General features: G+C 38.1%; 1 pseudogene; it reads left to right on the plus strand.

The window, feature by feature from the left end:
- Window positions 1-675: 675 nt before the first annotated feature.
- LOC126488116 (40S ribosomal protein S6-like) lies at window positions 676-4,715 on the plus strand (annotated as a pseudogene).
- Window positions 4,716-9,196: the final 4,481 nt, after the last annotated feature.

Genomic DNA, 9,196 nt, shown 5'->3' on the forward strand with positions numbered 1-9,196 from the left:
GAGAAAGGAGGCAGAGTCAGGTAGAAGTTATGTAGCCCTGCCAGAGACAGGCACTGGAACTTTACCCAGTAAGCCACTGCCACATGGCAATACACAGATTAATGGAGATGCGTTAAATTAATATGTAAGAGTTAGTCAATAACAAGTTAGGACTAATGGGCCAAGCAGTGATTTAAGTAATATAGCTTCTATGTGATTGTTATTGAGCTTAGCAGCCAGGGACCAACAAGCAACCTCCTTATAACAAACAAGTAGACTTACTCCACCTTGAAACATCCAATATCTGTCCTTGAGACCCTCTAATAAAGGAATGTCTCCATTCAGACAATCTAGTTTCTACTCTGTAAAGTTAACTGAACATAGGTGTTAAGTTACTTTAGAAAACACCTTCACAGAAACACCAGAATTTTTTTTTTAATTGTACACATACATACTACATGTTCACAAACTGGCATACAAAATGACTCTCACATATCACAGAAGGCATGCTGTTATTGTGAGATGCCAGATTTCAGCCTGCAAACATTGTATTGGATAGATAAAAATGACACATTAAAGATCTATGAAATAAATAATGGAAGAATTTGTATGTTTGAAGACAGGTATAACTCAATGACTCACTAATTCTCTTCAACTTTCGGGGTTTATTCATGTTTCTATGTCTGTAGGTGTGCCATGTACATGCTTGAATGCAGGCTAAAGACCTTAGCTGTTATTCTTCAGGAAGTATGAAAATAAATAGTATTTGAATGTCTCTTAATAGCCTAGCATGCATTAAGTATGCTAGAATGGCCAACCAAGTGAACCACTATGATCTGCTTGTCTCTGTTTACCTAGTGCCAGGATTAATAGTCTCCACTTTTATGCATGACTTTTTCTTTTTTTTTTTTAATGGAGTTTCTGGGTGACTGAACTCAGGACCTCATACTTATGAGACAAGTTCTTTTCTATCACCTCAGATCCTTTGAAAATGTGGCACATTTATACATTATTACTACTAAGTGGTAAAACATAATGACATTTTGAATTTTGCAAGCAAATGAATGGAATTAGAAAACACTAACTATCTTGAGTGAGGTAACTCAGACCTCAAAAGATGAATATGACATGTACTCATTCATAAATGAATACTACCTATAAACAAAGGATATTGAGCTTATATGCATTATCCTAGAGAAGCTAAATAATAAGGTGAACCATAAGAAAAACATATATAAATCCACCTGGAAAAGGGAAACAGACAAGATCACCTGACAAAATTGGGAGCATGGGGGTAGGGGGAGAAGCGAGGGTGGAAGGAGAAGAAGAGAGGGGAAAGGAAGGGGTGAAGAGAACTTGAGGGAATGGAATAATTGAGAAGGAGAAAGGACGGAGATGAGAGCAAGGAAAGAGATATCTTGATTGAGGGAGCCATTGCAGGGCTAATAAGAAACCTGGCTCTAGGAGAAATTCCCAGGAATACACAAAGATGACCCCAGCTAAGACCCTAAGCAATATAGGAGAGGGGGCCTGAACTGGCCTTGCCCTGTAGTCAGACTGATCAATATCTTAAAATGTCGCCATAGAACCTTCATCCAGCAACTGATAGAAACAGAGGCAGAGACCTGCATCGTAGCACTGGACTGAGCTCCCAGAGTCCAGATGAAGAGTGGGAAGAATGAGAATATGAGCACTGAAATCAAGACCATAGGGACACCCACTGAAACAGTCTACCTGAGCTAATGGGAGCTCACCAACTTCAGTCAGACTGGGAAGGAACAAGCATAGGACCAAACTAGTCCCTCTGAATGTGGTTTACAGTTGCATGGCTGGGGCAGACCAAGGGGCCACTGACTGTGACACCAGGATCATCCCTACTGCATGTACAGGTTTACTGGGAACCTATTCTCTTTGGATGGATACTTTGCTCAGCCTAGATATAGTAGGGAGGGTCTTGGTACTTCCTCAAAGCAAAGTGCCTTACCCTCTCTGAGGATTGAATGGGGGTGGAGTGAGAGGGTATGTGGAGTGAATGGGAGGAGGAGAGAGAGTGGAAACTTGGATTGGTATGTATAATGAAGAAGATAGTTTGTTTACTTTTTAAAAAATAAATAAATAAAGGAAAAAATGATTTCTTTAGCCAAGAGACCTTGTTACTGTTAAAATCTAGTTCTTCATGCAACTAAAAAAGTTCACTCAACTCCATTCTACGTCATCCAGCATGAGCAATTATAGAACGCATTAAAATAGAAGCACTTGCAAAATTCCTGTGCTTTTTTTATACATTTCCTCTGTGAAGAGTAACCACAGCTATACCCGGGGAGAAATTGACATGTGTATCACTTATCAGATTGGTTCAACAATCTGATCATAATTGGATTGTTCTTAGGAGCCAGTATACTTCCTATCACATTGTTTGATTAGTGAACACTCATTTTAGGTATCTCATTAAATACTGATATTTTTTCATTTGGGAACATCACAATTAGCAAAGTCCAAAGCCCTCCTAACAGCATGTGGCAAAACATAAATTTTAAAAGTCAAAGTTAGAATCCACATATGAGAGGAAAGAAGAATGTAGTGTTTGTCTGTCTGAGTCTGCTACCTCACTTGGGATGACTGAGTTCCAGTTCCAGCCATTTACTTGCAAATTTTGTTGTTTTATTTTCCCTTACAGCTAAGTAAAATTCTATTGTGTATATCTACTATGTTCTCATTACTCATTCATTACAACAATTTTCATTACAGCATTACTCAGTGATAGATGTTTAGGCTGTCTCTATGTTCTAGGTATTGCTAATAGAGCAGCAATGAATATGGATAACTAGGTATCTCTGAAGTAGATTATAGAGTCCCATAAACTATTCATTAAGGTGCTAATATCCTGCATCTTTGTCTGCATTTGTTATCATTTGTTTTCCTAATCTTAGTCATTTTGAAGAGGGTAAAATACAATCTCAAAATATTTTAAATTTGCATTCCCTAATTGCTGCGGGTATTGAACATAGATTGCACTGAATCTATCCATTTCTTGTGGTAGGATGGCCGTTTTCACAGTATTAACTTTATCAATCTATTAGCATGGGAAATTCTTTCCATCTATAGTCTTCCTTCATTTCCTTCTTCAGAGAATTAAAGTTTTCATTGTAGAAGTCTTTCATTTACTTCATTAAGCTTGTTCTGGTGTTTTTGTTGGTTCCAGATTATTGAGAATGGCAGTGTTTCACTGATTCCTTTTATGCCACATATGCTATCAGTATATTGAAGAACTATTGAGTTTTGTATTTTGATTTTATATTCAGTCATTCAGTTGAAAGTATGAGTCAGTCCTAGAAGTTTTCTGGTCAAGTTTTGGAATTTTGTTTGGACCTTAGTTTTAATAAGGCATTCTCTAGAAACAAAAAAGCATGATCATTTTTCTTTCCTATGTTCCCATTGTTTATATTCACTCTAGCAAGAAAGGGAAAGCAATAGAATCAAGAACTGGTTTGATTCAAGTGCAGAGAGACTTTTGTAGAGCTGTGGTTAACTCTGGAAGCTGCATCACCGAAAGCTCATATTCAGAATCTGTGAGGGCCAAGGAAGGTTGCCCTCTAGGCTTCTTTATATGACTGTTATAATATTTTCCAGGACATTTCCCAGTATTCAAATTGACTTATTTTTTGTATAAAATATGATCCACTGGAATAAAAAGAGGTTGGTGTGCCTTCCAGGTCTTCAGCAACAACAAATGGAATAATTTGTATAATATGGATTGTATGTTTGAGGAACCTGAGTTGGTATAGATACTCAGAACACAGCTTGAACTTTACTCCAATTAACTCAGGTCATCAGAAATTGGTGCAAGATGTGAATGTATGACCAGTCAGCACTGGATACTTTGATAGGAAATATAAAGCCTTGATTTTATTAACCACTTTTGTGTTTTATTGAGCAATGACTATATTGAAAACTTTTCTGAACAATATAAGAATACCATATTGCTCTTTTTTGTAGTGCCTCCTAGGTGGTTGACTGTGTCCAGAAGAAGTTGAATGTTTCCATCCCCACCACCAGCTGTCAGAAACTCACTGAGTTAGGGAAGGAATGAAAACTCTGTGCTCCCTATAAGAAGTGCATGACCATGGAAGTAGCTGCTGATACTCTGGGTGAAGAGTGGAAGGGTTATGTGTGAATTAGTGGCAGGAAAGACAAGCAAAGTTTTCCCATGAAGCAAGGTACTTTGTCCCATGGTAGAGTGTGCCTGCTATTGTTATAGACCAAGGAGACCTGGGGAGAGGAAGAACAAGTCTGTTTGAAGATGCCTTGTGGATGTCAATCTCAGTGTATTCAACTTGGTTATTCTAAAAAACGGAGAGAAGGGTATTCATAGATACAACTGTGCCTCATCTTTTGGGACCTAAAGGAGATAGCAGAATCTGGAAGCATTTTTAATCTCTCTACAGAAGATGTGTACACCAACACATTGTCAGAATGCCCTTAAACAAAGAAGATAAGAAACCCATGACCAAAGCACCAAAGATTCAGTATGGTGTTACTCCACATGCCCTGCAGCTCAAACACTAATGTACTGCTCTGAAGAAACAACATACTAAGAAAAGCAAGGAGGAAACTTCAGCATATACTAAACTTTGGCTAATAGAATGAAGGCGGCCAAAGAAAAGCACCAGGAACAAGCCAGAAGACATGGGCTGTTCTCACTGAGAGCTTCTACTTCTGAATTCAGTCCAAAATAAGTCTTTTAGAATAACAAATAACCTGCAGATCTCAAACAGCAGGATCTTTGTGACACAGGACAATAACTGGACAGTCAAGAGGAGCCTCAGGGAGAGCCCATTATCAGTGGTGTAACAGAAGCAAGAGGCCTCAAGCCAGACCAAATCTCATGACAATAAACACTTCTGAGTAAAGATGGATAAACTAAAGGGAAAATACTGTGACTAAACTGGGCCACACTACAGCTTCCATAACAAGATTCCCCTTTGTGTATATGTGTGTGTGTTGTTTTGTTTGTTTGTCTGGTTTAGATTTTAGTTTTTCTTTTAAATTTGGTTTCGGGAGGGGGATTGCAAGTGCAGAGGGTGGATGTGAGGGGACAGAAAGAAAGTGGGATTAAAATGTATAACGTGAAATACACAAAGAATTAAAAAAGCTAAAAAAAAGAGTAGCAAATAAATAATCACACCTTAGAATAAAAATACTATCTTATCCTCAACTAATCATATTTTCCATTCAACTGTGCAAAGTATGATTTTTGTGTAATGACATAGCATAGTTTTTTTTTAATCAAAAAGAGTAGTATCTCACAAAAAGGTTATCATGTAGGTGTGATTTTTCAGCTTTGAATCATGAGTGAATAACACTCTCAACTCAATGTAGTTCAGTGTGAATAATTGAATATTGACTATTTATTGTGGTGAAGATTAAGTGGGATTTAGCATTAGTTTCAAGCCTGACTGAGCAGCAGCTTTAAGGGAAATAACACTGCAGGGTCATTGCACTTTGCAAGCTTAGAGTAGGCGTGAACACGCTAAAAGAAGGAGTAAGGAAATAATTGACCCTTAAATGGGAGCTAAAAAGTAAATATCACTTAGAAAGTTAATTCATCCATATCATACATGCAGAGAAATATGACGCTCAAAGACACTGAGCTAAAAAAGTTCTATTCTGGGGAATTTGCATCAGTGATAGGCAACTGTAATGTTCCCTGGAGTGAGTCAAAGGAGAAACATTAGGGACAATATATATATATATGAGGAAAGGAAAGTACAGTACATAAACAAATTAAGGACAGGTTATAAAATCTCATGCTTAAAAAGTTTCAGACAGTATTTTGTTTTCTGGTTTGTTGAAAAGCGAAGTATTGATCTCTATAAATATGACAGATATTTGCTTTTAATCTGTAATCATAAGAAAATATCAATCTATTTTTCTCCTAGAATTCTATGAAAACTTCTTTATTAAAATGAAATCAGCGATATCATATTTTCATCTCTATGGAAAAAGTTGTTAGTATCTAGTTTCTGACACTATGTCATGTTACTTTTTTATAGTTTAGTTAGAATATTTAAGTGCCTCCATGACTATGTTAAGTTAGCAAACTCAGTTAAATATTAGATTCACTCTTTATGTATTAAATATATATCATTGGTGTTTCTCATTAATGGGCTGATGATTTACAGCAACAATTATAGAGGCAGTCAACTTCAGTTGAATGTGGCATGTACTAAACTGATGTTATTCATGTATTTTAAACAAAGTTCAATTTAAAAATAAAAGTGTCTATAGTGAAAAAAGATAATTTTGAATTATTTAAATAAATAAGAATACTTCTGAATGAGTTAAGCACAGGGGGGATGTGAAAAAGAACACTGAGGAAAAAGTCAAGAAAAAAATGGAATGTTCCTGAGTCACTGTGGTACATATTAAGTGTGCACTCCACTCACAAAACTACCAATAACACGAATATAAAAATTCCTAAGATTGGGGAGACAAATAGATTGATGGGCCCTACCAATGCCTGTGTTCTAAGGTCTGGTCTTATGGATATAGTATTTCAATGAGTAAAGGGACATGAAAGGAGTGATTACCTAAAATTTGAAAAAAAATCTTATTTTATGTAATGTTCTCGTTAAACATGCCTCTTCACAACAGTGAGAGATTATTCTGACTGACTGAGAGAAGGGTGAATAAAAATATTGTCTGAGAGACACAAGGATCTGACTCTGAGATAAATGCAGGCCTTCCGGAGCCAAGACCTGGGGACACTTGGCATCTGGAAGCACAAGGAAATGAGTTATTGTCCAGAGCATGCAATAATGGACAGTGCCTTAAGACATGGAGCTTCTAGACTAGTGGGACTCCAGCCAGACTGTCAAAGCTGCCAGGTCGTAATCTTGAGTGGGTCTAAACCAAAATTTCATGGAAATTCGTTAACAAGGCAACAAGAAACCAATACCTTGTGAAAGTGGTTAAACTCCTTTTGTACTCACTGAAGTGAGGAAATGTGAATATCACAAGAAACCTTAAATTTCTAAACCAGCATGATAAGACACTCTATCCTTCTAAAAAAAAAAACTTAAGGGGAAGGTAGTGCCATATTTCTGAAAGCTGCAATTAGTGACTAAAAGTTTCTAATCATTTTAATCTAAGTCTTGCTGTTCTGATTGACACATCCTCTAGGAAGGAAATAAATATGTATTTTCCCTCCCTATGAGATTATTACATCTAGTTAAGCTGATCAGATATGATGAAATAGACACTTAATTGATTGTTGCCGAGACAATGCACTCAGCTAAGAAGAGCATAAAAATATCTACCATTCATTCTTGTTTAATAAGAGCTGGAACTGTATCAACATGCTCAAGTGTGGGGGGAAGAAAGGGAGAGAAGGTAGGAGATGTAGGGGTTCAGAGAAGAGGAGAGAAATCTAGAAAATATCCATAAGAAGCAACTCTACCATCAGATAGGTGTGGAGGTCATTGTGTCTATGTGTTGCTTTTATTGGTTAATAATAAAGAAACTGCTTTGGCCTGTTGACAGGGCAGAACTTAGGTAGGTGGGGAAAAACTCAGAGAGAGCAATGCTATGGAGCCACCGCCAGAGTCAGACATGCTGAAACTTTGCCAGTAAACCACTGTCACGTGATGATACACAGATTAATGGAAATGGGTAAAATAAAGATGTAAGTGTTAGCCAATAAGAAGTTAAAGCTAATGGGCCAAGCAGTGATTTAATTAATATAGTTTTGTGTGATTATTTCGGGTCTAAGCTAGTTAGGTGGCCAGGAACTAACAAGCGGCCCTTCTCCTACATTAGATTTTATTCGTGTGATACCATTGGATTGGGAAATCCCATTATGGAGACAAATATTTTGTTTTTGGTCTCTACCTCTATTTTCAACTAGCTTTTTAAAAAGACAAATGTCAAGTTGTTTAAAAAATCAATTTCAGTATATTCCAAATGCCTCCAAAGGTAGAGTTCTGGGTCAGCACTCAGATTATCACATAAGATGCTACTGCTTTATTTCTTCTAGTGCATAATTTGCCCAACACAAAGGTTGCTTTCAGGAGCAATTATAGCAAACACTATTTTTTTTTAATTGAAAGAAAAAAAGTTTCCGCCTCTTCCCAGCCTCTTATATCCCTCCACTTCCTCCCACTCCTCTCTCCCTTCCCCCACTCCTCTCCCCTCCCTCTCCAGTCTGAAGACAATCAAGGTTCCCTGCCCTGTGGAAAGTCCAAAGTCCTCCCCGCTCCATCCTGGCCTAGGAAAGTGAACATCCAAACTGGCTAGGCTCCCAAAATATGAAGTAGGATCAAAACCCAGTGCCATTGTCCTTGGCTTTTCAGCAGCCCTCATTTTCTGCCATATTCAGAGAGTCCAGTTTTATCCCATGCTTTTTCAGTCTCAGTCCAGCTGGCCTTGGTGAGCTCCCAATAGATCAGTTCCACTGTCTCCGTGGGTGGGTGCACACCTTGTGGTCCTGACTTCTTTGCTCATGTTCTCCCTCCTTCTGCTCCTCAATGGGACATTGGGAGCTCAGTCTGGTGCTCCATAGTGGGTCTCTGTCTCTATCTCTATCCATCGCCAGATGAAGGTTCTAAGGTGATATGCAAGATATTCATCAGTATGGCTATAGGATAGGGCCATTTCAGGTTCCCTATCCTCAGCTGCCCCAGGAACTAACTGGAGACATTGCCCTGGGCACCTGGGAGCCCCTCTGGGTCCAAGTCTAAGATGGCTCCCTTAATTAAGATATGTGCTTCCCTGCTCCCTTTATCCAAACTTCCTTTATCCCAATCATCCCGTTTCCCCAAGTTCCCCCCATCCTCCCCTTCTCACTTTTCTCTCCCCTTACTCCCCTCCCACCCCACCCCCAAGATCCCATTTTTTTTTTTGCCCGGAAATCTTGTCTACTTCCCATAACCAGGAGGATAGCTATATGTTTTCTTTTGGGTTCGCCTTCTTGTTTAGCTTCTTTAGGATATCAAATTATAGACTCAATGACCTTTATTTATGGCTAGAAACCAATTATGAGTGAGTACATCCCATGTTCATCTTTTTGGGTCTGGGTTACCTCACTCAAGATAGTGTTTTCTATTTCCATCCATTTGCATACAAAATTCAAGAAGTCGTTTTTTACCGCTGAGTAGTACTCTAATGTGTATATATTCCACACTTTCTTCATCCATTCTTTCATTGAAGGACATCTAGG

This window comes from Alexandromys fortis, unplaced genomic scaffold, assembly GCF_014885135.2.
Source record: "Alexandromys fortis isolate MF-2015 unplaced genomic scaffold, M_Fortis_MF-2015_v1.1 scaffold_161, whole genome shotgun sequence".
In the NCBI taxonomy this organism is placed as follows: domain Eukaryota; kingdom Metazoa; phylum Chordata; class Mammalia; order Rodentia; family Cricetidae; genus Alexandromys; species Alexandromys fortis.